This window comes from Columba livia, chromosome 4 (genome assembly GCF_036013475.1).
Source record: "Columba livia isolate bColLiv1 breed racing homer chromosome 4, bColLiv1.pat.W.v2, whole genome shotgun sequence".
NCBI lineage: Eukaryota > Metazoa > Chordata > Aves > Columbiformes > Columbidae > Columba > Columba livia.
Window position 1 is genome coordinate 3,199,790 of NC_088605.1, and position 27,973 is coordinate 3,227,762.

At 51.5% G+C, this 27,973-nt stretch overlaps 1 protein-coding gene across 1 annotated transcript in view; it reads left to right on the plus strand.

Annotated features, from left to right (window-relative positions):
* The first annotated feature begins 6,908 nt into the window (after positions 1-6,908).
* The window catches only part of LZTS3 (leucine zipper tumor suppressor family member 3), a 52,805-nt gene continuing 31,740 nt past the window's right edge, over positions 6,909-27,973 (plus strand). Inside the window, exon 1 of the mRNA XM_065060222.1 lies at positions 6,909-7,111. The gene's annotated coding sequence lies outside the window, so the exon portion shown is untranslated. The remainder of the gene's footprint in view (positions 7,112-27,973) is intronic.

Sequence of the window (27,973 nt, forward strand, 5' to 3'; positions counted from 1 at the left end):
CCTGTCACTCTTGAGAGAAGAGACCAACACCCTTCATGCTACAACCTCCTTTCAAGTAGTTGTAGAGAATTATGTATGAATTCATCACATGAATGGGTGTTAGGCATCTTCTCTGTTAAAGCAGGCTCACAATACAGCTCCTGTCCATGAGGAGAAGCACACAGCAGACTCAGCTTTGACTCTATGGTGCTCCAGCTTCAGAAGTGAGCCTTGGTGGGTTTTACATGGCCCAGCACTGAGCTGAGCTGGGAGGAAGGATTATAGCAGGATGTCTCCCCTAAGAGCTGGGAAAGATGCTGTTTTATGGCACCTTGCTTTGGGAGAGATGCAGGAGGGGGATGAGATGGGCGAACAAGACCTTTTAATTCTGTTAACCTAAGCCTGAGGGGAGTCAGGCACATGTAGTCCAGATACATAGAGAGACCAAGGTCTGTTGGGAGAGGAATTAGTATAAGAGTAATCTGTGTTCGCTATTTCGGGTGTTTTGGGGAGGGGAAAAGATAGATGGGGGGGGGGATAGGGTGTTTATTGGTGTGCATGTGAAATGAGAAGCCTTTGGGGTGATGCAGTCAGGAACGAAATCCTGGGTTTAAAGAGAATGAGAGAGAACATCTGAAGATTAAATGAGTATTTGGGGCTGAGCCCAATGTAAGAAGGAGGGATTGACTCTCCCTGCTTCAGTGGTGCCTCAGGGTGCTATTTCCACCTAAAAAAACAAGTATTTTCAGTCAAAATATTGCCTGTCTCTGTGTAGGGGGAAGCTGGCCAGAAGGATGGGGGCATGAAGCAAACCACCCCCCTGCAATGGGACAGAGGGGTCAGGGCTGATCCTCTTTAGTCTGCTTGAACCCCTGACTCTCACTTAGGAACCCTCATTTGCTTTCAGCAGAGTGAAATCACTGAAGTGAGTGGCTTAGATCAAGCCAAAGTCCTGCCGACTTTCAAAAGAACTCAGTTATTGATTTCTGGGGACTGTGCTTCTCCCTGGAGGACTGGAAAAAGCCCAAGGCGGTTGCCTAGGATGGCTGTAAACTCTGGCTCTGAGAACAGCTTTGTTTAACGAGGACCTGTCTTAATGCAATTTGAGTCTAAGGTCATTGCCCCAGGCTGCTCTCCGGCAAGTAAACAGCGAGAGGCTGGAGGATCTGCTGGCCAAAGCTACCCTTCCCGAAAGGGGATCTGAAAAGCGAGCTAGAAGGTGAGTTAATGATGGTTTCTCCCAAAAGCCTCTCAGTGGCAAAGAGACAGAGATTTCCACCTTGCTGAAGTGGCTGATCTGGTGAGCTCAGGGTGAAGGCTACATAACGCAGAGCTGCAAGATGTTTGTTTGCCACCCAGAGACCTGGTGGAGTGGGAGAAGGGAGGGCTGCTAAAATCACCCCAGAAATCAGTCTTCTGTGGACCAGGTTTGATAACAAAACTGGCTGGGGATGTCTGAAATTTGTGGACATAGAAGCATAGACTCATAGAATAATTTCAGGTGGAAGAGACTCTCAAGATCATCGACTCCAACCATACCCACACCCCCGGCACTGCCCCATGTCCCTGAGAACCTCATCTCCATCTATTCAACCCCTCCAGGGATGGTGACTCCAGCACTGCCCTGGGCAGCCTGTTCCAATGCCCAACAGCCCTTTGGGGAAGAAATTGTTCTCAAGACCCAATCCAAACCTCCCCGTCACAATTTGAGGCCATTTCCTCTTGTTTATCGCTTGTTACTTGGGAGAGAGACCAACACATGGGCTTGCACAGTACAGATGCCTCCAGCCCAGGGAGCTGAGATAGCCAAAGCTCCCCTGTTTCCTACCTCAAATAGCTGGATGTGAACCTGTGGATCTGACACTTGCCAACACAGCTGCCAGCTCACATGGGCTGATACCTTAGTTGCAGAAGAAAACAAACAGTATTTGGTCTCCACCAAGGATCTTCTCCATTGGTGGTGCTAACAGAGACCCTATGCCATCTCTACCTGCTCTGTGTCATTGCTTCAAATACTCCAGGACATCTGCAGTACTATTAGACATGGGTAGCTGAACCGAGCTCAAATCAAGACAGTCAATGCAGCTTGAGGAGCCAATAACCTGGTGTTGATGCGGACACCAATATCCGACCAGCCGAATGACACCCAGACACCACTGACAAAGAGCGAGTCATCTGAAGCTGGGAGTTCTCATGCAGCTCAGTCCCAGGCCAGCAAAGTCCTTGTAACATCAGCTGTTTTTCCCTTTGATGCTCCATCAAGGTCCACAGGCTATTTTTACTGCAGAAACCCAGTGATACCTCCTCGTGGAGTGACACAGCCCTGGGAAGCAGTGAGTCCACATCCATCCTTACCCCTTTGGATACTTAACACTGCAGTAGGCAGTCTGAAAAGAGCCCTCAGTGCCCAGGTCTTTACTGTTTTTAACAACTATCAGTCTCCTACCGATTCCAGCATAATCTCAAGGATGGCCCTGTAGCCTCCTTGACTGTGCACCCCTTGCAATGTATTAACACACAAAAAAAAGGTCCCCACTCTTTCCCCACAAAACATGAACCCAAGGGTGTCAAAAGCTGCCAAAACTGAGCTCTGCCTGCGAGGCTGGCATGATGGATGGCAGAGCTCAGCTGAGAGCTGTTTAATTTGGGTGAAAGACACTGTGTGGGCAGCAACCCTGCCTGAGCTCCCAAGGTGTGTAGGAGCCAGCTTGGTTTCATCTCAGCTGATTCAAGCAGCAGCGTGTTGCTTCAGAGAGAACAAAGTGCCGGGAGCTGTGCAGGGGGATGGAGGTGAGGACAAATCTCTCCATTCACTTCTGAGGGGATGAGAGCAGCAGCAAAGCTTTCAATGGGAGCCTGGGACTTTATTTGCTGGAGGAATGTGGCAGTTTTTATGTGGCATGAGAAGAGGAGATAGTCTGGAGCACATCTGCCTTGGTTAGGTCTCCAGGGTTGCAACCTTGGGTTCTCACTTGGAGAAAGCCTTGGGACCTTTTTCTGGCAAGACCAGCATGGCCCCTCTCTGTGTGCCTTCATCATCAGTATTTCAAATTCCCTTGGACTTGGGGAGGGAATATTTGACACAGAACCCTGTAGTTTGCATGACATCCCAAGATCTCTGCTTCTGCTCCTTCTCCTCAAAATCCAACCAAAAGCAGAAACCATCAGTATCTCCAAGAGTTTCTTGCAGCCCCCCATGTCCCCCTTTCCTTGAAGAGACCTCTTTGGTCTTGAGCATGTTCATCATGCCATGAAGCTCTAGCGGGTGATGAGACAGCCCTTGGCACCGGTATTTCTGAGCACCCCACAAACCATCTGCTCTAGTTTCATCCCTCTTCTGGGTCCTGTGAGGAGGAGGAGACTCCAGCTGAGAGAAAGGGACAGGCCGCCCACTTGTGCTGAGTAACCATTGCCAAATTGGATGCCAGCACATACACACACACACACACACACACACAAAAATATTTCCACCGAGGTTGCTATGAACAATGGTCTCTTGATTATTCACTGTGTTAAACACATGTGCCTTTGGCAGTCCTCCATGGAGAACAGGCAGCTCAAGTGCTGACCGTCCTGCTCTTGGACCGACTCATCAACATTTCCGCATCCAATGCCACCAGCTGACGGGGTGTTTCATCAGCGAAGAACAGGACCTGAGGCCTGCCCTGGGAGTTTGGCAGCTGAAGGCAAGCACGTGGGGAAGGGCAGAGCCACGTCCTAATGGATGGTGGTGAGAAAACACCTCATGCCCATCTTCTTGAATTTTGGGGTTGTCCTGTTCACGGGCATGAGTTGGACTTGATGATCCTCGTGGATCCCTTCCAACTCAGGACATTCTGTGATTCCTTAGACACAACTGCAAAACCCACCTTGTCATCATCTTCCAACCCTTTCTTGAAGTGTTGCCATGGTGTCTGGAAATCCATAGGAAGAAGGAGAGTCCACCTACCATCCAAAGTTTGTCAGTCTTGTTTCCAAGGACGTGCTGGAGTAAAGACACCCCCGCTGGCTCTGTGCTGGGCAGCCTTACGTCCAGGTACACTAAAGCCACATCCTGATGATGTCCTACCTGAATGATGAGCACCATTGATGGAGGAAGGACTGCAAGATTTTTCAGCCCAGGAGATGTGAGGAGTGGAGCCAAGTCCTGCTTACACAAGGTGAGAACATGTTCACGATTTGTGTGGTTAGAGAAACCAGTGACTGCTCACTGCTGGCTGCTTCCTAAAGTGAAGAGGGAAAGGACTGGGGTTCTGGGAGGCAAAGTGTTTGATCTGAACATTATTTGTGGTACTCCTGGAGGTCTTCACTCAGCCTGAGGTTGTCTTCCCCACCGTTTCCTCATGCCTGGAGAGAGAGACTTCCAGAGACCCCATCAATCCCCAGCTATGCAAGATTGTGCATTGTCTACAAATAGTCGGTACTTGCTGAAAAGAGCAGATCTGAAACCACAGTTGGCAAATTGCATCAACAAGCATATTCTCAGCGAGGCATTGTTCCAGTTTGTATATGTCTGAAAAGAACTGTTCAGGCATATGTTAAAGTTGGCACCTTCTCCCTGGGACTCGCTACAATCTGACGGCTGGAGCATGATAACCACATCAAGACGCACAAAACACTCAGCAAATAAGGGAAAACAAAGTCCACTCGAGACGTTAGTGGGGCCACGATGAGGACAGGGAGCAGGGAAATGTCCTCTGGAGAGAGTGCTCATCCTAGCCTGGCACTGAAAACAACGACATCTGCAAGAACTTCTTGGAAAGGGATCAAGAATGGTGCAGAAGAGGAGAGGAGAGCAGAAAACCTGCTGTCCCAGTGCTAGTCCCAGGATAATCCTTATAAAAAGACTTGGCAATTGAAAGCAGAGAGGAGGATAGTGCCTACAGTCTCTGGCCTTCAACCCAGGCAGAAGGAGGCAACACCTTGCAGTGAAGATGGACAAAGTGGGGACACACACAGCACATGAAGGGATCTCAGCCCTCATGGAGGTCTGGACCCTGCAAATACTGCTCATTTCCAGCAGTGAGGAAGAAGAGGTGGAAAACGCTGCTGCTCTGTCCACAGAGGGTACATCCATTGGGGCTTTTATCTTCTTGGGTGTCTTGGTAGAGACCTCACCAACAGGAAACCTGCTGAACTGAAATGGTTGGAGAGTGTTTGTGGTGGAGAGTGTTCCTTGGGACTCTACACACAGCTGCTGCTGACCCCGGGATGCTGGGCTGAGCTGGTGGAGCTGCAGCATCATCGGAACATCTTCTGAGCTACCCAACCAGCCCTGCCCCAGCATGAGTGTGTGCCATGGCTGGGACTAGAGGACACATGTGGGTTCCTCTTTCCTCAGGGTGTCCAGGAGTACCCAAATGATCTTCAAAATGTTGGAGAGGCAAGCTGCACCCTTCAGGTGCTTCTGTCTCAGTGTTGGTGCTCAGTCCTGGAGGCATGTGGCTGGGTGACCATCAGAGAGGGGTTCATCTGAGGCTGGCAGCATGGGAAGCTCATGTCTGAGACACCCCATGTCCTTGCATATCCCCTAAAAGAGGCTGCACCACCATGCTCAGAGGAGGTCAGGCTGCCCACGAGCAAGGGGCTGCATTGCATGGACAGATGTAATCCTGCTGTTTCCTGGGCACATCTTCATTTCTGGTGGGACAGTCCCAGCAGACACATCTGACTGGACCTTCTCCATCCCTCACCGCAGTCCTGTTCTCTCCCTTTGCCTTGCTAGATTTAACAGACAGAAGGAGCCCCCAGTTGTCCATGTAGGACCTGAACTGCTCCATTGCTTGGCAGTGCTGGTGGGAAGCAGTGGAGTTCCACCCACTGGAGAGATGGCTTTGTCCCAGGCTCTAATCCTGGTCCACAAAGATGACTGTAAGTAAGTCAGAGGGCCTCAGTTGTGCTTTCCATTCAAGGAGGATCACACACAGCCCCTGGAGCTCTGCCAGCAACAATGTATGCACATCCATGGGAGAGACCAAGGGGAGAACTGTAGCCTGACAGTGTGTATGGCAGGACCTGACCCTCCTGCAGCAACCGCAGCGCAGATGCCCCATCCCTGGAGACATCCCAGGCCAGGCTGGACGGGGCTCTGAGCAACCTGAGCTGGTGAAGATGTCCCTGCTCATGGCAGGGGTGGCACTGGGGGAGCTGGGAAGGTCCCTTCAACCCAAACTGTTCTGTGATTCTGTTATTCAGGCTGTGTCACCCCAAAGGGCTCTGCTCCTGGAGATGGGGAGGAGCCAAGGGCCAAAATGGATTTTTCATGGTCTCAAGGCAGACACAGGCAGACAGACACATTTCCCACCCCCAGCCACATGTCATGAGGCTGCCTGTCCCCATCAAACTCCAACCATGGCCCCAAAATACCCCACATCCCCCCTGACCCACTGAATGGGGTAATGTCAGACTGGATATGAGGAAGAAATTGTTTGCCCTGAAGGTGGTAAAACACTGGACCAGGTTGGCCAGAGAGGTGGTGGATGAACCATCCCTGGAGACATCCCAGGCCAGGCTGAACGGGGCTCTGAGCAACCTGAGCTGGTGAAGATGTCCCTGCTCATGGCAGGGGGGGCACTGGGGGAGCTGGGAAGGTGCCTTCAACCCAAACTATTATATGATTCTGTGTCGGGACTGAGCTGCATTGGGGGGTCTTGCTTTTGGGGTGATGAGACACGGTGAGGCTGTGGGGAACAGAGCCAGTGCCCCACAGGGGTTGCCCAAACCCCCAACGTTCCCTGTCCCAGAGCCCTATGGGGGAAGACGCCGGGGGGACGGGGGGGTCCAGTCAGCATCCCACCATCCCCATCCCGGGGGAGCCCTGTCCTGGGGGCGGGGGGGTGGCGAGGGAAGAGTTAAAGGGAAGGCAGCAGATCCTCCCTCCATCCTTCCCTCCCTCGCTGTTAGGCTGCTGCTTTGACAGGGGGTGGGGTCGGGGCCGGCCGCCGTTTGCCGCAAGAAGGGGGGGGAAACGTGGCTGCGAGTGTGTGTGTGTGTGTTGGTGACATATGACAAAATGAGATGAGACCCCTCGGACGGGAGCGGCCACCCGGCTGCGCAGCCAACGCCGCTTGATTCCCTGCCCGCTGCGCTGCCCACCGGGGACCAGCCTGAGCCCCGAGCATCCCCGCCAAGAGTAAGAGCAGAAACTGGGAGGAACTGGGAAGCGGTACTGGGAGGTGGGGGGGGCACGGGACGGGGTGTGGGGAGGTGACAAGGAGACATGTGGGGTGCACAGAGAAGAAGAGGAGGGGGTAGGGGACCTGATGGTAGAGCTGAAACCACCCACCCGAATATAATTTGGGGTGGGGGTTAAGGAGGAGGGGAAGATTTTGGAGAAGGGGGAGTGGGGTGTGGAGGATGGGTTGGCAGCGCCAATTTGGGGTGTGATGGAGGGGAGGGTGGCTTGTTTGTGCGGAAAGTCGCAGCTGCCTGGATTTGGCCCCGCGGGGCCGTTCGGATATGACAGCACCCAAAAATAGAGTGAGAAGCAGGGAGGGGCGGGGGGGGGGGGGGCAGACCTGTTTGCCAGTGCCCAGCAGGATCAGGTTATTCCTCCCCCCACCCCTCCCTCAGCTTCTTTTATTTATTTCTTTATTTCTTGTGCCGCGATGTCAGGGAGGGGAGCGGTGGCTGGGGATGGGGGCTGGATTCGAGGGAAGGAGGTTGCTGGCGGCCGAGTGATTAACGTGCAGTTGCTGGGAATTATGTCATCTGCCTCGGTGCTGGGTGGCCCTCGCCCAACAGCGGCGGGGAGGGAGGGAGGACGCTGAGAGGGGCACGTCACAACACGGGTCTCCCCGCTTGGGACTTCACCCTGGCTCTGCGAGGACACGGGCATCGCTCGTTCCCCCCACACCCACTGCAAGTCCTGAGCCTTGGGTGCACGCTGGTAGGGGTGTGGGTGCAAACCCACCCCGCTGCCCGCAGCTCCCCTGGGTGCCCAAGCCCATGGGCTCCATCCCCACGCAAGGAGAGGAGAGAGTTGAGGTTGTTCCCGATGGCTTATCCTGCTCACTGGCCCAGCAACCGGGTTTGGAACAGCCGGAGAGGGTGAAGATGGAAGGATGAAGGCATCCCCTCTGCCAGCTCCCCAGGAGAGAGCAGGGCTGGAGCTGCGGCACTGCAGCAGAGAGATGTGGGGATGCAGTTTTGCCCTGAGCGGAGGGCAGGGACCCCCTTTGCCACCCCCAGCCACTCCTCAGAGCCAAGGCAAGAGCCTGGGGACCTGTGGCTGTGAGTGACCCCCCCAGGCTGGCTGGTCTCTGTGCTCCGGAGGAGACCATCGGTCAGATGGATGCTCCACAGCCTCCTGAGCGTTCCCCTGAGCATCCCCTGTCTCTTCCTCATGTGTGTGGGGAGCTGGGGAAGGATGGCAAGGCCTGCCAGCTGAGCCAGGCGTGGTCCCCGCTGCACATCGCCTCCCTCTGCTCCGCACACCGTGCAGCTCCGTGCAGCCCCATGCAAGCCCATGCAGCTCCGTGTAGCCCCGTGCAGCTCTGTGCAGCCCCATGCAACCCCATGCAGTTCTGTGCAGCCACATGCAGCTCTGTGTAAGCCCATGCAACCCCATGCAGCCCCACGCAGCTCTGTGCAGCTCTGTGCACCCCTGTGCAGCCCCACACAGCCTCCTGTAGCACCGTGCAGCCCCATGCACCGTGTCAGAGGGTCAGTCAGGGAGAGGAGCAGGCAGATACAAGCGGGACTGTAGGGAGGTATGGGCTGAAGGCAGCAGAGGTGGGCAGATGCTGCCGTGGGGCTGTGCTGGCATTTTCTGCCCCACATCGCAGTACGTGGCTTGAGTGATACCAACAGCTTCTTTAATTCACACTGGGAATCAGCGGGTGCAATTCAAGACAGGGGATGCCAACTCGCCCCACGGGATAACCTTTGGCAACTCCCTTAGCTCTTCCATGCTCTGCTTTCAACACCCTCCAGCACATCCTTCATCTGCAAACCCCCTTGGGCAGCAGATTATGCCAGCAGCTGAGCCCTCGAGGGAGGTGCTGGCATTAAAAGAGGGTGCAGGATCGCAAAGCACCCCCAGTCTCGAGCAGCCAGGGGTGGGAGGCTCCTCCATCACGTGCGGTTCGTTCGCCCGTCCCCTCTCCACGCAGGGAACCGCGCGGTTTGTTTATGTGTGGCCCTGGTTCGAGCGGTGATCTGCCGTGGCTATATATAGCATGCGATGCTGTCATCCGAGTTCAGCCTGGCTGGGGAATTTATTTTCTGCAAAGGTTGGGAGGCGAATGGTCTGAAAAACAGGCGTGGAAATGTCAGAGTGGCGTGATTCCCCGTCTGCGGGGTCCGGCCTCCCGCGAGGGAACCGGGCGCCTTGTCCTGAGCGTTGTCCTCGCGATAACGATGGGGCAGAGGAGGAATGTGTGGAGGGACTGAAATTGACCCCCGTTCACTCTCTGCTGCAGGGATGGGCATTTAAAAAGCGGTGCAGGGGTGTGTGTGGGATCCATACAGGGATGAGGCTCCCTTCTCTTTGAACTCTTCTGTGCTGGGTCACTGGGCTGATGTTCTAGGGACTAACCCCCAGACTTTCAATGAGGAGGTAGAAAACGTCTGAAAGACCAACATCTGGCTGCAGGATCCTAAATATTTGGGAGACAGCTTGTCCTACCAGAGATGGGACTGAGAGCACCCCAGCCTCCATGGGGGCTGCAGATTCAGTCCTAGGCACCCACTGCTGCATCCATTGTAGGGGTATCACCACATCATGGTGCATGCTGAGGGCATCTCTTGATCATCCATCCCTCCCTAGAGGAGGAAAAACAGTCCCATGCCTTGCAGAAAACAAAATAAAACAAAGGCAAGTGGGGAGGCTGATTTCCAAATGCACAGTGAAAATCACGTTGCATCAGCAGTCACAGGCGTTTGCTGCACGATAACTCAGTGTGGGGCAGAAACCTGGATAAACGGGCCTGCAAAAAGTTTCTAAAGGGAGTCATGTCTCAACAGGGATGCTTAAGAGTTAAGAGGGTGTTGCTGGAGCTGTCACAGGGCTTAAAATCTGCTTTCTCATGAAGAGGAGCTGAGCACACCAAGGAAAGCCCCGCTGTGCCCGGGGCCGTCAATCCAGCAAACAAAGGGTGAAATGAGGAGATTTCTTGTTTCCCTTCGCTGAGGATCTTTCCCCATTAGTCATTCTTGTCACAGGAGCTGGCAAACACGGTTATTATTTGAGGGATCTGAAAGTGAAATGGAGGCAGATATCCAGGATCCCAGACATCCCTGCCCATCTTGTCAGAGGGAGCAGCCAGGGACCCCCCAAACCCTCCACTCACTCACATGTTTTCTCCATGGGTAAAGACTTTATACCCTACGTTGTGTCACTGGATTCCTCCTCTGGTTGTGTTTTCCACAGCTTTTTTATGCAGGACACGGTGGCACCAGGAGCCACAGGAAGGCTGTGATGGTCCATCCTGGTGGTGGTGGTCCAAGAGCTTTGAGACCCTGCAAGTAGCAAGTCACAGGAGCAGAGGAAACAGCCTCAAGTTGCACCAGGGGAGGTTGAGGTTGGATGTGGGGAACAATTTCTTCCCCAAAGGGCTGTGGGGCATTGGAACAGGCTGCCCAGGGCAGTGCTGGAGTCACCATCCCTGGAGGGTTGGACAGACGGACATGAGGTTCTCAGGACATGGGGCAGTGCCAGGGGTGGGGGAATGATTGGACTCCATGACCTTGGGGGCCTCTTTCAACCAAAATGATTCTGTGATAATAAGCTGGGTGGTTGCCAGCAGGCAGCACGTGCAGCCGAAGCTCAGCTCTCCCATTGCCCCTTGGCCCCAGGCCCCATTGTGGAGGGAAACAGCCGCTCTGACACCCTCCATTTTTTGAAAGCCAGAGGATGGACTTTTGCCTTTTCCAGCTATTCCTGTGGGAAGACATCTTGGTGGGATGGTGGGTGAGAAGGTCATTTCTTCTGAGACCTTCACACAATCCCAGAACAAGAGGGGATCAAACAGGGAGAGCACAGCCAGGAGGAGGTTCATCTTCTCAGGGGGACAAGAAGGTTCATGTAGCTCCTTAAACAGCAAGAAAATAAAACACATGTTAAAGCAGCTATCAGGAAAGAGGGAGATGGTTTATGAATTATAATCCAGGGTTGGCTGGAGCCAAGAGCTCTCCCGGCAGAGGGAGCTGAAAGTCCCCTTGACCTGGTGGAGGAACTGCAGAAGCTCCTGCTTCATCTCAGTGGAGATCCTTCAACAGGAGGATCCAGGTTGGCTACACCCACAGCAGCCTGGGCTAGCTCAGACATCAGAGGAACTCTTCTGGCCTCCAGCAGTTGGTACTTATGGGATTTATTCAATGAGTTGAGCTTTCCCTTTTGCTCTATCATTTATTTTCTGGTTGCTTTCTGAGCCCCTGCATACCCTTTAGCATCCTCACCACTACCACCACCCACCCAACAGCCACCTCCAGCCTTTTGGTCCTCAACTAGTCCCGGTGGGTGCTGCTGGAGTCTGAACTGCAGCATCGATGGGTACGAAATGAACTCGCACACCTCATCACTAATATGAAGATACACAACTCTCTCCTTCCTCTGGGACCAGATCCTGATGACGAGCGAGCAAGATGCTCCAGGCTTAGGCAGATGTCACAGAGCCCGTTCTTTTTGTAGGAAGCTCAGAAGAAAGCAGATCATATTATTAACACATGCCTCTCTTCACGCAAACAACCTCACAAATATTTATCAGCTGGAGAAATACACGGGCTTGGAAGTTGCCAAGTAACATAACAAGAGGCACTTTCAAATAAATATATGTGTGCCTGCTGGTGACGAATTAAACCAGTCCCTTGGTATGTGGCCCAAAGATATGTTTTTCTCTAGAAGCAAAGCACCAGAAATTATGATAATGATCCTAGCCAGGAAAAAATACCTCTGATAAGCGATTTCTGACCATGTGTCCAGGACTTAGTGAATCCCAGGGGAAACTTGTTCCCTCTATAGGCTCAGGTATTCAAGGTACCTTGTTGCAGACCTTACATCACTCAGTGGTTTTGCAGATTTCCTTCACCTATGCCCATCCTATATCATAAAACAGCCCATTGCTTCCATCCAGCCCCAGGGCCAAGCAGGGGGACACACTGGACCTCTTCCTCTCCAAACCAGGTGGTTACATCCCATAAGTCCAATGGGAATATTTCTTGCCCCAGCCTGCCCGGACATGGTCTGTGTTCTCCAACTGATGAGGGTTTTCCAGTTTCCCTGTCACTACATCCTTGCTGTGAGGACAGTTTGCAAGTTCTGGAAGTTTATTTGGGGAGTAAGTGCTGGAGATGAGGTGGGTTTGCAGATGAATGGAGATCTCTCACCCAGTTCATCCTTCCACAGGGAAACCGTGGCTTGTGGGGGTGGGATTTGGTGGAGATATTCCCATTAGAGGTCCAACATTTCCTCCCCACCATCACTGGGGAGTATGGGTGAGGGTTTATTAAGAGGGTTGTCATTTTGAGGTGACTTTGGGGTTCTTGCCTGAACCAAAGTATGTTCCCAAGTAACAAGGAATAGGACGAGAGGAAACGGCCTCAAGTTGCGCCAGGGGAGGTTGAGGTTGGATCTGGGAACAATTTCTTCCCCAAAGGGCTGTGGGGCATTGGAACAGGCTGCCCAGGGCAGTGCTGGAGTCACCATCCCTGGAGGGTTGGACAGACAGAGATAAGGTTCTCAGGGACATGGGGCAGTGCCAGGGGTGGGTTAATGGTTGTACTCGATGATCTTGAGGGTCTTTTCCAACTAAAGTGATTCTATGATTCTATGAAGAGAGGCTCCTTGGGCATGAAACTGGTAGGCAAAGTCAACTGGGTGAGCATCCCCAGCTGTGTGGCTTTGGGCAGGATGGACACTGCCCACCCTCAGCCTGCCCAGGGCAAGGGGAGCAAGAGGAGACAGAGTGGCCAAAGCAATGGTCATGGGTGTTGCCCAGAAGGGTTTCAGATGCTCCATCACTGGAACTAGTCAAGGATGGGAGCTCCTGCCCAAGCTCACAGCCATCGCAGCACCCTGCAGACACATGCTGGAGATTTTGCACAAGGGGAGGTCAGAGTTTTTATTAGCCCATCTAGAAAAAACCAGACCAGCTTTCAGGCACAGCAATTCATCTCCTTGTCCTTGCTTTCTAATTATATCAGTTGATCTAGTACAAGCTCATTCTGCTCCCCATGGACCATTCCTTCATCACATCCCCAGCTCTGCCCTTGGCAAGAACTTGCAGTAACAGCCGAGCCATGCCACCTGAGATGTTGGGGATGGCAGGACCAGCCATCCCACCTCAGACATTTCCCTGCAGCGGGGTCTTCTGCCTCCAGCAATACAGGGAATTGCAAGGGGACAGGGGCGTGTTGTTGGTTTTGGCCAGACCATGCATCTTGCCCTGGTGTTGTCCACCCAGGGTGATTCCTCCCAGCAATGGGGTGAAAGCCGAAGAGGGCTGTCCCTGTAATGGCTTCTCAGGGAGGCTCAGAGAGGCCAGGAGAGAAAGGAGAGGATTAAAACAGCCCAAAACACACAGAATCATAGAATAATTTGGGTCAGAAGGGAACTTAACACCTCATCAAGTCCAACCCCATGCCATGAGCAGGGGCATCTTCACCAGCTCAGGTTGCTCAGAGCCCCATCCAGCCTGGCCTGGGATGTCTCCAAGGATGGGGCATGCACCACCTCTCTGGCCAACCTGGTCCAGCGTTTTACCACCTTCAGTGTAAAAATGCATCTGGGATGCTGGGCTGAGGTGGGCAGAGCTGCACCCCCATGTCCCCTGCACCGCACACCGGGGTCCTGCTCTCCCAGCACACATCAGGGATGCTCTGGGAAGGACCATGGCCTGTTCCTGGCTCAAATTTCTCCCTCCTCAAATAATTACATTTCTCAAAAGCCCTCTAGGAGAAGCCACAGCTCCACCTAATTTCAGCTCAGCAAGGGCATAAATACCTGTCTCTAGGAGCAAGCTGAATGCAGCCCATAAAGCACGGCTCTCCTACAGGTCTCAGGGAGACCTGACGTCCTCCGTGGCTTCCAGCTCCTCCCGTAATGCAAATAATAAATCACTGCTGCCGAGCTGGTCCCTGGCCAGCCATTGAGCAGCCAGAGTTTGTTCTCCTCCTTCCTCCGACCTGCAGGCTGCTGCGCTCTTCCTCCCAGCTGCCACGCTCTTCCTCCCTCCCCCTGTTTTTCTGATCTGGGATGCAGTCACATCTGCATTTGCAGACCGCAGGGATTGATCTCTTTGGGGATCAGGACATATGCAATAGTCAGGACTGGTTTTAGCGGTGTTGAATCCCAAGCAAAATATGTGTTCTGTGTTTTGTGCTCTGCTACTGGCATTTTATGTGACCCTTGTCATGTTCCTTAACCTGCGGACCTCCGTTTCCCTCTGATAGGCTGTATTGCAGTCTCCCAAACCCAGGGCAGCAATGGACTGAGTGGAACTAAAATGGGGACTATGGTGAGATATTTTAAACCCCGATCTTGTGGCTAAATTGGCGAACGAGTGACTTGCACATGTTTGGAATGGGTAATCCCCTGCATGCAATGACCAGCCTGTTTCCAAGCAAAGCCCAAACAAACTCACCTCACCTGTGACCTGCGGCTCACGAGGGCGGCGTGACACCAGCCAAACCAACCCACGGCCTGTTGACATTCCTCAGTGCCAGCCAAGGGCTTTGTATTTCCCCCTCCATGCTCTCAGGGGACCAAATTAGCTTTTAATAATAATAATACACACACAAAAAAAATCCCTGGGTAAACAATCCAGCCCAGGAGTGCAAACACTCCTGGAGAGGCACCAGGTGTGGTGCATTCCTGATAGCTGGAAAAGAAAGGAGAGATTATTTCCTTCTCCCAGCAATGTGCTGGGTACCAGCCACTCCGGCTCCAAGCAGGGCTGGGTTGTGCCCAGCATCGTGGGAGGTGGGTACATGGCTTCGGAGGAAGGTTCCTGAGCAAACCTTCAAGCTCCAAAGGTGATTAATGGTGGTGTTTCTTGTTTAAATATATTTTCTCCTATTGGAGGTGCGGGGTTTCAGATGTTTATTTTAAAAACAAGTCCTACAAGTGACCCAAGTCGCCTCTCTACTGTGGATGCCCATATAGCCCGCACAGCTTTCGCAGCATCAGGTTGCACAGATGCATCCACCACCAGGAGGTTATTCTTCAAAGTTGGAAAAATTAATTGTTCCTTCTTTGATGAACTTTCCCATCAATCTGTTGATGCCTTTTCCCCTCCTCCTTAGCAGAGAAGTCAAGGACAGGTAGGACAACAGTGGTTATAGCTCCAGCCCAGGTTTCGGCCAAGACAGGAAAGGGGGAAAACCCTTTTGCTTCAATTCCCCACCCCTGTCTGGGGGGTGAAAAGCAATTTTGCATCCTTCCAGGGTTTTAAAGGCAAGCAGAGATTTGGGCTGCTGGATAGTCTTTCTCAAGTCTGCCTCAAGTTGCGCCAGGGGAGGTTGAGGTTGGATGTGGGGAACAATTTCTTCCCCAAAGGGCTGTGGGGCATTGGAACAGGCTGCCCAGGGCAGTGCTGGAGTCACCATCCCTGGAGGGTTGGACAGACAGACATGAGGTTCTCAGGGACATGGGGCAGTGCCAGGGGTGGGTTAATGGTTGGACTCGATGATCTTGATGGTCTTTTCCAACCAAAATGATTCTATGATTCTGTGATTCTGGGTCAGCTGCTGTAAATAAAACAGGGCATCTGCCAGCTCCAGAGCAGGGCAGCAAAACTCCCTGCCCAAAAGTCCGGAGCAAGGTGACAGCAGGCATCCCTCTCCTCCTAGGGAGAGCATGCAGGAGATAACACCAGCTCCCCACTATGTCCCAGTGGGGGCCCCATCTCCGTTTCATGCCATGGGAAGGAGAATCCCTTCATTTCCTTCAAACACTTATCCTCTAAGGATCTTGATCCTGGGGGTGAGTGATACAAACACCCTTTAAATCCATCACAGCAGGACTTAGGGGAAGATTTAAAGCCTCTACAGGCTTTACACCAACCTCTGACTCTGGCTTGGAGCTGGTCCTGGAGTCCAGCATCCCACCTGGGTAGCCCCAGAATCCAGCATCCCACCCTGGTCACCCTATCCAGCTTCAGGGTTGCATTTCCCAAAGATAATTTTCAGACAAAAACAGAGCAAGTCTGGCTCTAAGTCCTGTCAGGAGGCTGTTGCATCCCAAGCAAGCCCAGGCTGGCAATTCGCTTCCAAAAGTGGCAATTATTATTATTTGCAGAGCTGGTTCTGGTGCGGGTTGAGGATGTGGCTGAGCATTATCTCCTGCCCTCTGCCTGCACCATGCCTGTGGCCGGGGAGGAGAAAGCTCTTCCTAGGCTGTTTGACCCCAGGGTGGGGAGAAATCCCCTCTTCCCCTCCTTTTTACACTGATGGTGGTAAGAGCCTGGCCCAGGTTGGCCAGAGAGGTGGTAGATGAACCATCCCTGGAGACATCCCAGGCCAGGCTGGACGGGGCTCTGAGCAACCTGAGCTGGTGAAGATGTCCCTGCTCATGGCAGGGGGGGCACTGGGGGAGCTGGGAAGGTCCCTTCAACCCAAACTATTCTATGATTCGCAGATTAAGAGCTGACTTCCCCCTCTCATCCCAACCTGGCCGGTCATCATCATCCCTTTCTGTCATCCCCTTCCTATTTGCAAGCAAGTACCTGGATTGCTTTAGTTTTTTATACTTTTACTCCTTAATTTGTCTCAACGATTTTTTTTTCCCCTTAGTTTCACTTCCACCCACCACATCCCCTTTAACTCTTCCAATTTCCCATCCCCAAGGGCTTTTCGACCACCGCAGACCCTCCCGGGATGGCTTTACTCCAGCACAGGCAAGCCTGCATGATAGCTGTTGACACCGTCACCGTCATTTGAATCGATCTTGTTTGCTAATTAGCTGATTGCAGTAATTGGCAGGAATTACCCTGGGGATTCTGCCTCCTCGTCGGTCGGCAGTGGCCGGTGTGTCACATGTAAGAGGTTGGAATGGCAGCAGTGAGATGGTTTCTGCTCCAGGGCCACCTCTTACAGGTACCCCTGGGACTCGTAGAGATGCAGAGAAATTACAAGACAGGAACCATAGCCTGGTACAGTGATTTTTAATTCCCAGAGTGCCCAAGAGGCAGCAGAACTTCAAGCATATTCAAAATAACTACTGTCAAGCCTAAAATGGATTGAAGTACCTGTTTATGGCATGAAGTGATGAGTGGATGCGACTCTTCGCTCTTCCTCAAAATGCAATTGGCGATGATTCAAATATTGGGCTAAAAATAAACCAAATGAGGTAGTTTTCCTCAGAGGCCATCATTCCCTCACAAAAATTCACTGCCAAAAATTCACGGAGGACAAAAAGCCATTAGGTTGACTGAGGAGGGACCAGGTAGTGTCCTGATACCCTCTGATGGCATCAAACCATTTGAGGGGTCCAAAGGCACCCTCGGTTGTGAGATATCCCTGAAAAGCTTTGTTGCAGGAGAGATATGAGGAAGGATCAGTGAGTTTTTCCTCTTCCTAGTCCTTTTCCCTCTAAGCACCAGCTGCACAGGGAGGATGGAAGAGGGAGGACCTCCATGGAACCCAATGAGAAACACCCCTGTCCCACCCCTTGGCATCCAGTTAAGACCCATCACTTCATCACTCCCCATCATAGACTTTGAATGATAAATTGAACTCATTTTTTAACCAGAATAACCATGTTACTCCAAACCAAAGCACCTCATATGAGCATATTTCCATCTAATGCATCCTGCCCCAAACGAAGCCGAATGAATCTTCAAAATCTTATTTTGCATGAACCATCTATTTATATTGACAGCTTCCCACGCTCCATCCCTCCAGTCCTGCATCACTTTCTGCCAGGCTAAGCTGCATCACCCCAGCTCTTCTTCTTTCCCCTTTTCTTGAATATTGCCCTGCAATTATCGTCTTTCCCATCTTCTGGGATCAGAGAGAAATCCCTGGACTTCTTAGAGGGGATGAGCAGCAGGACACACCACTCCTCACCCTGCTTCTAAGGGACTCTTGGGAGCAAATTAATCTGAGATCACTGTTTTATAAATGTTTATCCCTAGGCCATGCCATTTAGTGTCTTCCTAGGTTACTAATGGACTAGAAAGCACTTTGTTACCCCTGTGCAATATGAGAACATCAGCCTGCTTTTGCCAAAACCAGAAGAGAAATTATTGAGCGTTGCTGCCTTTTCTCCATTGTTATCAGCAATTTTCTGATCTCCAGCCTGGGGACAGGGAACGTTGCTGCAGCTCAGTTATTTCACTGTTCTTCGTTTTGCAAAACCAAAACAAAAGCCGCTTCCTCCTGGTTGTCCGTGAGATCTGACATAAGCAATGCTTGGGAATGGGATTCATTCATTGCAAACTTAATTGAAGAGTAAATGCCATAACTTTCTCGAGCTAGAGTATCAGCAGGCTCTTATTCTGGTAGCCAGTGTTGGTTCTTCTGTACTCTGGGTGGAGAAAAAACAGCTCAAATGGAAGCGGGGCCCCCAAGACCCTTTGACTCTCTGCCAGTGCTGCCAAAAGGCCAAAATGTTATCCAGACCTTTTATTCTTTATTTTGAGAGGGTGACATTATTAGCTGGGCATCCACAGGCTGAATAAACACCATAAGCAGGTCTCAACCACATGTAATGCCATCAGTCACTGCCAGTGACCCCAGCTGCAGAGAGTTGTCACCTCACCATCTGTGTGGGTCACTTGTCCTCCTCTGAAGTCACACAGTGGGTCCACAGGGGGTCCCAGGGCCAAATGTCATGGTGACAGCAGATGCAACCCATGTCTGCAGCCAGGTTTGCAGGTCAGCACTACCTGAGGCTCTGTCACCATCTCTGGTGCTTTCTGAGGACCTGGCAAAGGTAGGAAGTGGGCAGTGGGTGCTAAGGGAGATCCTGGGTTTGTACTATTTGTTCCAATGCCCAACAGCCCTTTCTGTGAAGAAATTTTTCCCCAGATCCAACCTCAGCCTTCTCTGGTGCAACTTGAGGCTTTTTCCTCTCGTTCTGTCACTTATTCCTTAGGAGCAGAGCCTGATTCCCCCTGGCTCCAAGCTCCTTTCAGGCAGTTCAGAGATCAGAAGGTCTCCACTCAGCCTCCAGTTCTCCAGCTGAACCCCCCAGGTCCCTCAGCTGCTCCCATCACACTTGTGCTCCAATTTACCTGGTGGCTGAGTCTCCAAACACTTAAGAAGCCATTGGACCATGAGGACCATGAGGTCTCAGCAGCACAAGGAGCACGTTGGGGCTTTGTGATGATTTGTGTTTGCTGCAGCAGAGGATTGAAGACCCCTGGCAGCTCATAAACAGACTGCATCGGACCCAGCCAGGTAGGAGCTGGCCAAGAGGTGGACAATCCATTTTTACCACTGCAGAGGGGTTTTGCTCGTGGAGCTGTCACTGAACAGCCCTGCAAAGGATGAGCAGCATGCACGGGGGTTGGTGGCTCATTCGGTCTAAGGGAGGAGTTGGGTGAGGACGTGAGACTCAATAGAGAGAAACGGAGACAGGCAGAGAGCAACAGGAGTGGGAGAAGCCACTGCTTTTCTTTGCTGAAGGTTTGCAGGGTTGGACACAATGAAATTCCCTCCTCCCCCTCTTACCCAGAAAAAGCCACCTCCCAAGAGGCATTCAATGCCATGTTTGAATCCATTCAAAACACGTCAGGGTCAAACCTTTTTAATGCAAGAAAGAAAACAAGCCCAAAGACAAAAAGCTATTCTGAAGGAGTGGAAGGGAAGGAAGTGGCTCCCAAAATATCAATGACAACCTTTCCTTTAAGCCCAGCTGCAGCTGTGGGTTGGGTGTCTCTACACCAGTGGGACCTAGCACAGCAGAAGATGTGAGCACATCATTCTGAACCCTTCTCTTGGTGGGAGAAGGCTCCAGTGATCCAACCACAGAGCTTTGGGCGGGCTGGGTTAGGACCATGAGTATCTGGGTGCTGAAGAGGTGACATAGAATGATAGAATCATTTTTGTTGGAAGAGACCCTCAAGATCATCAAGTCTAACCATTAAACTAACACTGGCACTAACCCATGTCCTTAAGAACCTCACCTACGTGATCTACATCTCCTGGTGAGATGAGCTCAGTAGGAGAGGATGGGCTCCTGCAGGGACAATGGAGCTGGTTGGCCCCAAAGCTCACAAAGCTGTTTGCATCTGGCTTAAATGTCCTTAAACATATGGACCCTCTCCTCTACCTCATCTCCTGTGGCTACCACCTCTCTGGCCAAAAGGACCCCATGGCTGTGTGAGGACCTGGGGTCTCCTGGTGGCTTTTGGAGGCTGTGTTGCCCCTGGCTGTGATCCCAGCTGAGACAGCTGGAGGCAGGTGGACAGACCCCTGGGCCCTGCATCTCCAAAATAATCTGGGTTATGTCTCTCCTGCCTTTCTGTTCTTTAGCTGGAACCACTAAGTGAGGCTTTTTGATAAGGGACTTCAGAGCCATTCCCACGTGGGGTTAAAGCCCTGGCACCTGGGAAGAGACGGGGAAGACTGAAAGCTAGAGGAGAGTGAACTGAAACCAGAGACAACTGAAACCTTGTTTGATGGGAATGGACACACACAAAGTCCTATTTTCTTCTGGCTGTCTTATTGTGGTGTAGGAGGGTACTTGCAGGCATAGGAAGCCACAGTGGTAGGGGTGAACCCCAAAAGGGTCCCCAGAAAATGCCTGGAGAAGGAAAAGAGAGTGAGGGTTCTCAGCCCACCCTCCTTTCCAGCCCACCTCTGCTGGGATGCTGACGCATCTCCTCTGGTAGCATCATCTTCCAGCCCAACACTCCTGCATGCTTGGAGGATGACCAAGGGTCACTCTGGAGACAAACCCATGGTCTGTTTGGAGCAGAAAGGCAATTTCCCCACAGCCCATGACGTGTCTCAGGAATTTGTGGTCTGTGACGGGTGAGTCAACAAGAGCGGGGAAAAATCCGGCTATTTTTAAGACATTTGGGAGTGTTTAACCCCTCTCCCTCCTCCCACCACCAATATCTCAGCAGTGCCTTGCTTGTGGTGCAGCCACCCCAGACTGAAGTCAAAGGCATAGCTCAACATCCACCATCAATGCTGACATGAGCAAAAATGGTTCTTCAGAGATAGCACCAGACTAGAAGGCAAAAATAGACCCTTCCCAAGGTGAACAGGTGCTGGTCTCACAGAGTGGTTCCTCCTAGGAAGAGGAGATGAAGGATGCAGGGTCAGGGTGACTGAGAAGAGAGGATCAAGGATTCGGGGTCAGGGTGGCCGGAAGGGAAGATGAAGGATGCAGGATCAAGGTGACCAGCAAGAGGCTGTTAGGAGCCATGGAGATGAGGCAGGAAGCCGTGCATAGATCATCTTCAAGTGCTCAGAAGTCTGTCTGCACCAGGGTATTTCCCTACTAAGAATCCACTTGTACCAAGCTAAAAATCTCCTCACCAAGTCATGGGGAGCTCCTCCAGAGTTTTCTCCTGTGACTAGGACCCGTTTGCCATCAAGGCATAGCATAGCCATGTTCACATGGCTGTGTGTTCCTCTGGAGCTCAGTGTCCTTGTGTCACCTGTGCTGTCCCACCTGGTGTCACTCTCCAGTTTGTGTGCTGGTGAGACACCAAGTCCTGCATTTCTTGGCATCCCCTCCCTGGGAGTCAACACAACACAGCCCGCTGACTCCTCCAGCTTATCTCCCTGCTAACGTGGCATCATGGGACTTGTCCAGTGTCCAGCTGGACTCCGGGACAGCATTGTCTCTGAGCCAAACCACTCCTTGTGCTTGCCCCAGGGCAACCATGGTTTGGGTGGCCCGTGATCCACCACACTGCGTTGCACCTGTCCTTACCAGGGGATCTGGGTTCTTAACTCCTCAGCAGGAGCCAAACTGCCTTTTCTCAAGGATGCTCTTTCTTCCCCCAGCCTGCCCAAAACATCAGCCACCATCTCCCCTTCGCCACCATCCCACCTTCCTGCTGGAGATGAGTTTCTCATCCTACCTTGCCCTCATGTCTGCCCAGATCATCTCCAAAGCTGTGTTCCCTTCTTCCCATCCTGCTCATAATGAGCCCTGGCTGCCTGGGACTGAAACAAGAAAGTGACGGTATCCCCAGCAATGAAGATTTGTTTTTTGTGGAGCCTGCATGCAGGAGCCTGCATGCACTCTGCATTTTCAGCATGTAAGCAATTAAGCCAGGCAAGGGATACAAATTTAGCTGCTTTCATGCCAGGTAATCTATCCTCAGTTTAGAAAATTTCCTGGTTTATTTTTTTTAGTAAAACATTAAGGTGTTCTATGGTCTGGGTTTGGTTTGGGTTTTGTTTAGTATCATGCAGACAAGACCCTCTGGATTATGATCATTTGGGTTTTCCCAGATCTTTCTCCAACTTGTTACCTTCCTGGGATGTGGTGGGGGCACTTAGTGTTTTAGGAACAAACAGCAGGGAAAATAAATACAAACAATGAGCAAGGGAAGGAAGGAAGGAAGGAAGGAAGGAGGGAAGGAAGGAGGGAAGAAGGGAGGGAAGGAGGGAGGGAAGGAGGGAGGGAAGGAAGGAGGGAAGGAGGGAGGGAAGGAGGGGAGGAGGGAAGGAAGGAAGGAAGGAAGGGTGGAAGGAAGGAAGGGAGGGAGAAGGAAAAGGAGTCATTTTGACAGTCTGCTTTATGTTCCCCGATACACTCCCAAATTTGACTTTTGTGCATGTTGCACTGGCTTGTGATGGATTTCTAGTCCATGAATTTGTTGAGTTTCCCCTTGAACATCAACCGCATCCTGCAGCAGGGAGCTCCCCAGCCCTGCTACCCATGTATGAGGAGGGAGCTTCTTCCTTTTCTTCTTCCTGATTTCTTCCTTTACCTGCCCCCTGACAGTTTTTGTTTAAGTGTTGCTCCTTTCCATGCTGAAAAGAAGACAGAGATTGACACCTGTGTGTCACTTGGCCATGTCTGTGGTCCTGTTTCAAACTACAAGGTGTCTGAAGCGTTGCCCCAAAGCCACCAACGCTCTTGTAAAGCCTCCTGGGGACGTCTGAGCAATTCATCTGCACGGATTCATTTTTAAAAATTACAGAGGAAATATGCTGAAAATACTCCTGGTATTTGCACAGGCAGATCCCTTGGCAGTCCCTGTCAGCAGCACAGGTGAGACGAACAGCATGGGATTGCTCACAGCCTAGACAAATTAATAAGGATGTTGTGCCGGGATGAATTCTGCCCCAAATATACGAAGTGCAAGCTGGTAACATGTGCCAGACTCCTCTGGAGCTTGTTTCACAAGTGCTTTTCATTTTACATGCACATCTGAGGCATCCTGCTGTTCTGAGCTCAAGGTAGAGCTGAAACAGAAAATAAAACAGGAGTGGTGAGACCAGGTGGTGGTTCAACCCCAGGCAGCTGCCTTCTCCCTTTGCACATCTTTGCCTCGTACCAGCACAAAGCACCTGGAGCCTTTGCCTGGCTTTGGGCCATAGATGCTGCATTGAGTTGGGTTGGATGGACAGCATAAAGCATGGTGGTGGGAGATGGGGTGGTCACCATGGTCTTGCTGATGATACAAAACTGAGAGGAGTGGCTGACATGCCAGACTGTGATTTTGTGTGATTCTGTGAGACCTGGACAGGCTGGAGAGTTGGGCGGGGAAAAAATCTAGTGAAATATAAGAAGAGCAAATGTAGAGTCTTGTGTCTGGTCAGGAACAAACCCAGGTTCCAGTGTAAGTTGGGGAACGACCTATTAGAGAGCAGGGTAGGGGAAAGTGACCTGGGGGTCCTGGGGACAGCAGGGTGACCATGAGCCAGCACTGGGCCCTTGTGGCCAGGAAGGCCAATGGTACCTGGGGTGGGTTAGAAGGGGGTGGTCAGTAGGTCAGAGAGGTTCTCCTGCCCCTCTGCTCTGCCCTGGGGAGACCACACCTGGAATCTTGTGTCCAGTTGTGGCCCCTCAGTTCTAGCAGGACAGGGAACTGCTGGAGAGAGTCCAGCGCAGCCACCAAGATGCTGAAGGGAGTGGAGCATCTCCCGTGTGAGGAAAGGCTGAGGGAGCTGGGGCTCTGGAGCTGGACAAGAGGAGACTGAGGGGTGACCTCATTAATGTTTACAGATATATAAAGGGTGAGTGTCAGGAGGATGGAGCCAGGCTCTTCTCAGTGATAACCAGGGATAGAACAAGGGGTAATGGGTTCAAACTGGAACACAAGAGGTTCCACTTAAATTTGAGAAGGAACTTCTTCATGGTGAGGGTGGCAGAGCCTGGCCCAGGCTGCCCAGGGAGGTTGTGGAGTCTCCTTCTCTGCAGACATTCCAACCCGCCTGGACACCTTCCTGTGTAACCTCATCTGGGTGTTCCTGCTCCATGGGGGGATTGCACTGGATGAGCTTTCCAGGGCCCTTCCAATCCCTCACATTCTGTGATTCTGTGATTCTGTGGTTCTCCCCATGCGATGGGGGCTGAATCATGGGGAACTGGGTCAGCTGCCGTTCAGTCAGCTAAACTCCAAATATTTTCCTAGCTGGCAAATAAAAAAAAACACATATATCTGTGTCTAGCTCTATAGCCAATGTATACGAAATTATAAAGCCCCTGGCACATATCTTACAAGAGCTAATTATAGGATTTGGAAGCTAACGTGATAATATTTTCCTTAGAAGTGTGGTGCAGATGTAATTACTTCTCCGGAGATGCCAGCCACAGATGACGCAAGATGCCCTTATGTAATCAGGTTTTACTGTGCACTTATGGAAATTTTCCCTCTCTGGCCAATCCCCTGCTTCCTCCTCAACTCCTTATTTTTGTTTTACACCCTAAAGTCTCTATGATTTATTCAGAAGGCAATGGAGTGAGGTCAGCAGGTGAACTGGACAGTAACCAGAAGAATGGTTTCAGAGAAAGCCCATTCCTGGGTTTCCCCATCCGCATCATCCATGAAGGAGTAAAAGGAGTTAACGGCTTTGGCTTTGCATCTGCTGTGTTGGCTTCAGTGAGGACAGGAAAAGGCCTCTGCCTACCTTTCCACCTGATGGACTGCAAGGAGGTCGTGTTGGAGCCAGTTCTCACCCGAGACCTGGCATCTGCTGTGGCTTGGACGTCAGTGGACACCAGGCAACCATCTGCTCCATCCAGCATGCCATGGAGGAGCACCTGCATGCAGAGAAGGGGCTGGGGATGCCAAGACTGTATGATGGGAGGGGAAAAGGACAACATTGCTCATCCTCCCCTTTTTTTTCAACTCATAAGTTTTAGATTAAGGTCTTGGCCAGCATTAATGCATTTCAAGAGAAACAGGCTCCCTCCTCCACTGCGGAGGATGTGTGGTTTCAAGGGTTGGTGAACAAAAGCCCACTCCACGCATTCCTGTTGTTACCTGCATGAGGGAAGGTGGTCATTCAAGGTGCATTTCTTCAGTTCTGATGAGCAGGCAGAGGACAGGAGTGCCACATGGTTAGCACCAGCTTTTAGAGAGCATCATGTGTTTCCCCCATGCAGCTCAGACCTGATCTACTTACTGTGTCCAGCTCTGGGTCCTCAGCACAAGAAACACATGGAGCTGCTGGAGAGGGGCCAGAGGAGCCACAGAAACGATCCGAGGCTGGAACATGAGGAAGAAATTGTTGTCCCTGATGGTGGTGAGAGCCTAGCCCAGGTTAGCCAGAGAGGTGGTGGATGAACCATCCCTGGAGACATCCCAGGCCAGGCTGGACGGGGCTCTGAGCAACCTGAGCTGATGAAGATGTCCCTACTCATGGCAGGGTCTTGGAGTAGATAAGCTTTGAAGGTCCCTTCCAACCCAAACTATTCTATGATTCTGTGATTCTACGTAGCATGGCCGAGCCACCACTCCAGAGCATCCCAGCACACACACTGGGCTTTCAGCACCCACAGTTGGAGATGCAAGAGCTTCCCCTGATTTATGAGAAGACCTGGGTGATGCACCAGGTTGGGACTTGCCAGCGCTGCAGAGGCCTTGTCTGACCCGTGTCAATACAGGCGAAGACAGCTTATACCAGCAGGGATGGTTTTTCCAGAACAGGAAACCATCTCTCTGGATGACATAAACAAGAGTCTTCTGGCTTGTTCATCTTGCCTCAAGCTGAGCAGGCAGATGTTGTCAGGGATTGGAGATAGGAGATGTTCCCCGTCATAGCAGATGGCACCAACCCAGCTTTGCAGTGCCAGCCCAGACTTGGGACCCCCCGCCAGTCCCCTGCGGCAGCTTGGGGAAGATTCTTTCCCGTCCACTGCTTTGTGTGGCTATGAATTTTCCTCACATGTGCTCAAACTATTACATTTAACGAGCAGGAACAACTGCCCTCAGCATTTTAACTTCCAGACCAGGGAAACGGTGGGATCTCACTGAGCAAGTTCTGGCAGAGGTGAACCTCCAGGTACAGAGAAGGCTTTTACACCACATAAGCAATCAACTGTTCCTTCTTGTGTAAATAAATTTTGGGTGTTCATGTGACATTTTTTTCCTGGGAGCTCAGCCACAGAGCTTGCCCAGGTTGTATACACTGCAATAGTGATTATATCAGCTTTCCTACCAGTAAGGATGTATTTTTCTGGCCACACCACTCTACCAGTAGCATGGTGCCCATTTAGCTGTGGTCCCTATGATCCCTGCAAGACACCCACAACAATGAAACAAAGCAGGATCTCTCCAGAAACATAAGGAAACCCTTGGATGTTCAACACCCATTGACAGTCACAGAAAGCCGTCTCAGGTCCTTCCTCCAAAGTCGGGGCTGGAAACATCTGCTCCAATAACAGATACTGGAAAGAGCTTCAAAGAGAGGCTGATTTGGAGGTACAGCATGCAACCTGCTAGATGCCAAGCGCTTATTACAAGTGCAACCAGCTCACAGCTGAAGTCTGAAGTTGTGATGCTGGTTGGAAAGCTCTGGAGGTCTCCAGCCCAACTCCACAGTCCAAGTAAGACTATCATCATCACCGGATGAGGTTGGCCTTGGCAGTGCCCAGCCAAGGCATGAAGGCATCTCAGGATGGAGACACCTCCACCTCATTCATGACCTGAAAGCATGTACTATAGCCACAGGAAGGTTTCTCTGCTCCTCAAGGCTTTGTAAATGATCTTCTCCATAAATAAAGGAGTCTGGAGGGAGGGAGGAGGAAGGGTCTTGCTCACATCGGGGTATTTTGCACCCAGCATTTGCTCCTCAGAGCTTTCAAGAAAGAAATCTCAGTGCAGTGAGACAGGAGTCTTGATGTTTCTGCCCACCATTCATTCCCCAGGGAAAGTCCTGGGCCGGTGACGTTCCTCCAGCTCTCACTGCAGCTGACATTTCGCTCCTTCTCTGATCAGTGCAGAAAACACTTAACCGCTTCTGCAGCCCAGGGACCTCAAAGAGCTTTGGGATCTTAAAATGAAACAGAGTCTACAGGAGTGAGATCACCCTGCCAGGAGAGCTGCTCAGAGCACGCTGATTCTGCAAGAGAAAGGAAAAAGAAAACAAAGCATCTCAGGAACAAAGGGTTTTTTTCTTGTAAAGTTTATTTTTACTTTCTTCAAGAAGAAGAAAGCTTGCGGGGCGAGGGGGGAAGGAATGGGGTGGGGGGGGAAAAGGCAGTATTTTTCTTTCTGAAAACTGAATTTTATTTTATTCAGGGGAAGAAGAGGGCATTGAAGAAACAAAAAATCACTGAGGAACAAACAAACAAAAAAAAAATCAAAAGCAAAAAGGAAAGGGAAAAAAAAAAAAACATTTCTACAGAAATATTTCCCAAGAGAGTTTTTCTGCAGAAGAGAAAAACTGAACAGGCGTCCCTGGGGTATCCACTGAACAGCCAGTCCGGGGTATCCACTGAGTAGACAAAAAGGATCTGCTTTTTTCCTTTTTGCTTGGTTTTGTTTGGTTTGTTGTTTGTTTGTTTGTTTGTTGGGGTTTTTGTTAAGCTCCAGGTCTTAGTTTGTTGTGGCTCCCACCTGAAGCTGCAGACTCCTGTAACTTCAATCTCTTCTGTGTTGCTAAACACTTTTCAGCCTCAGGGCATGTGCTG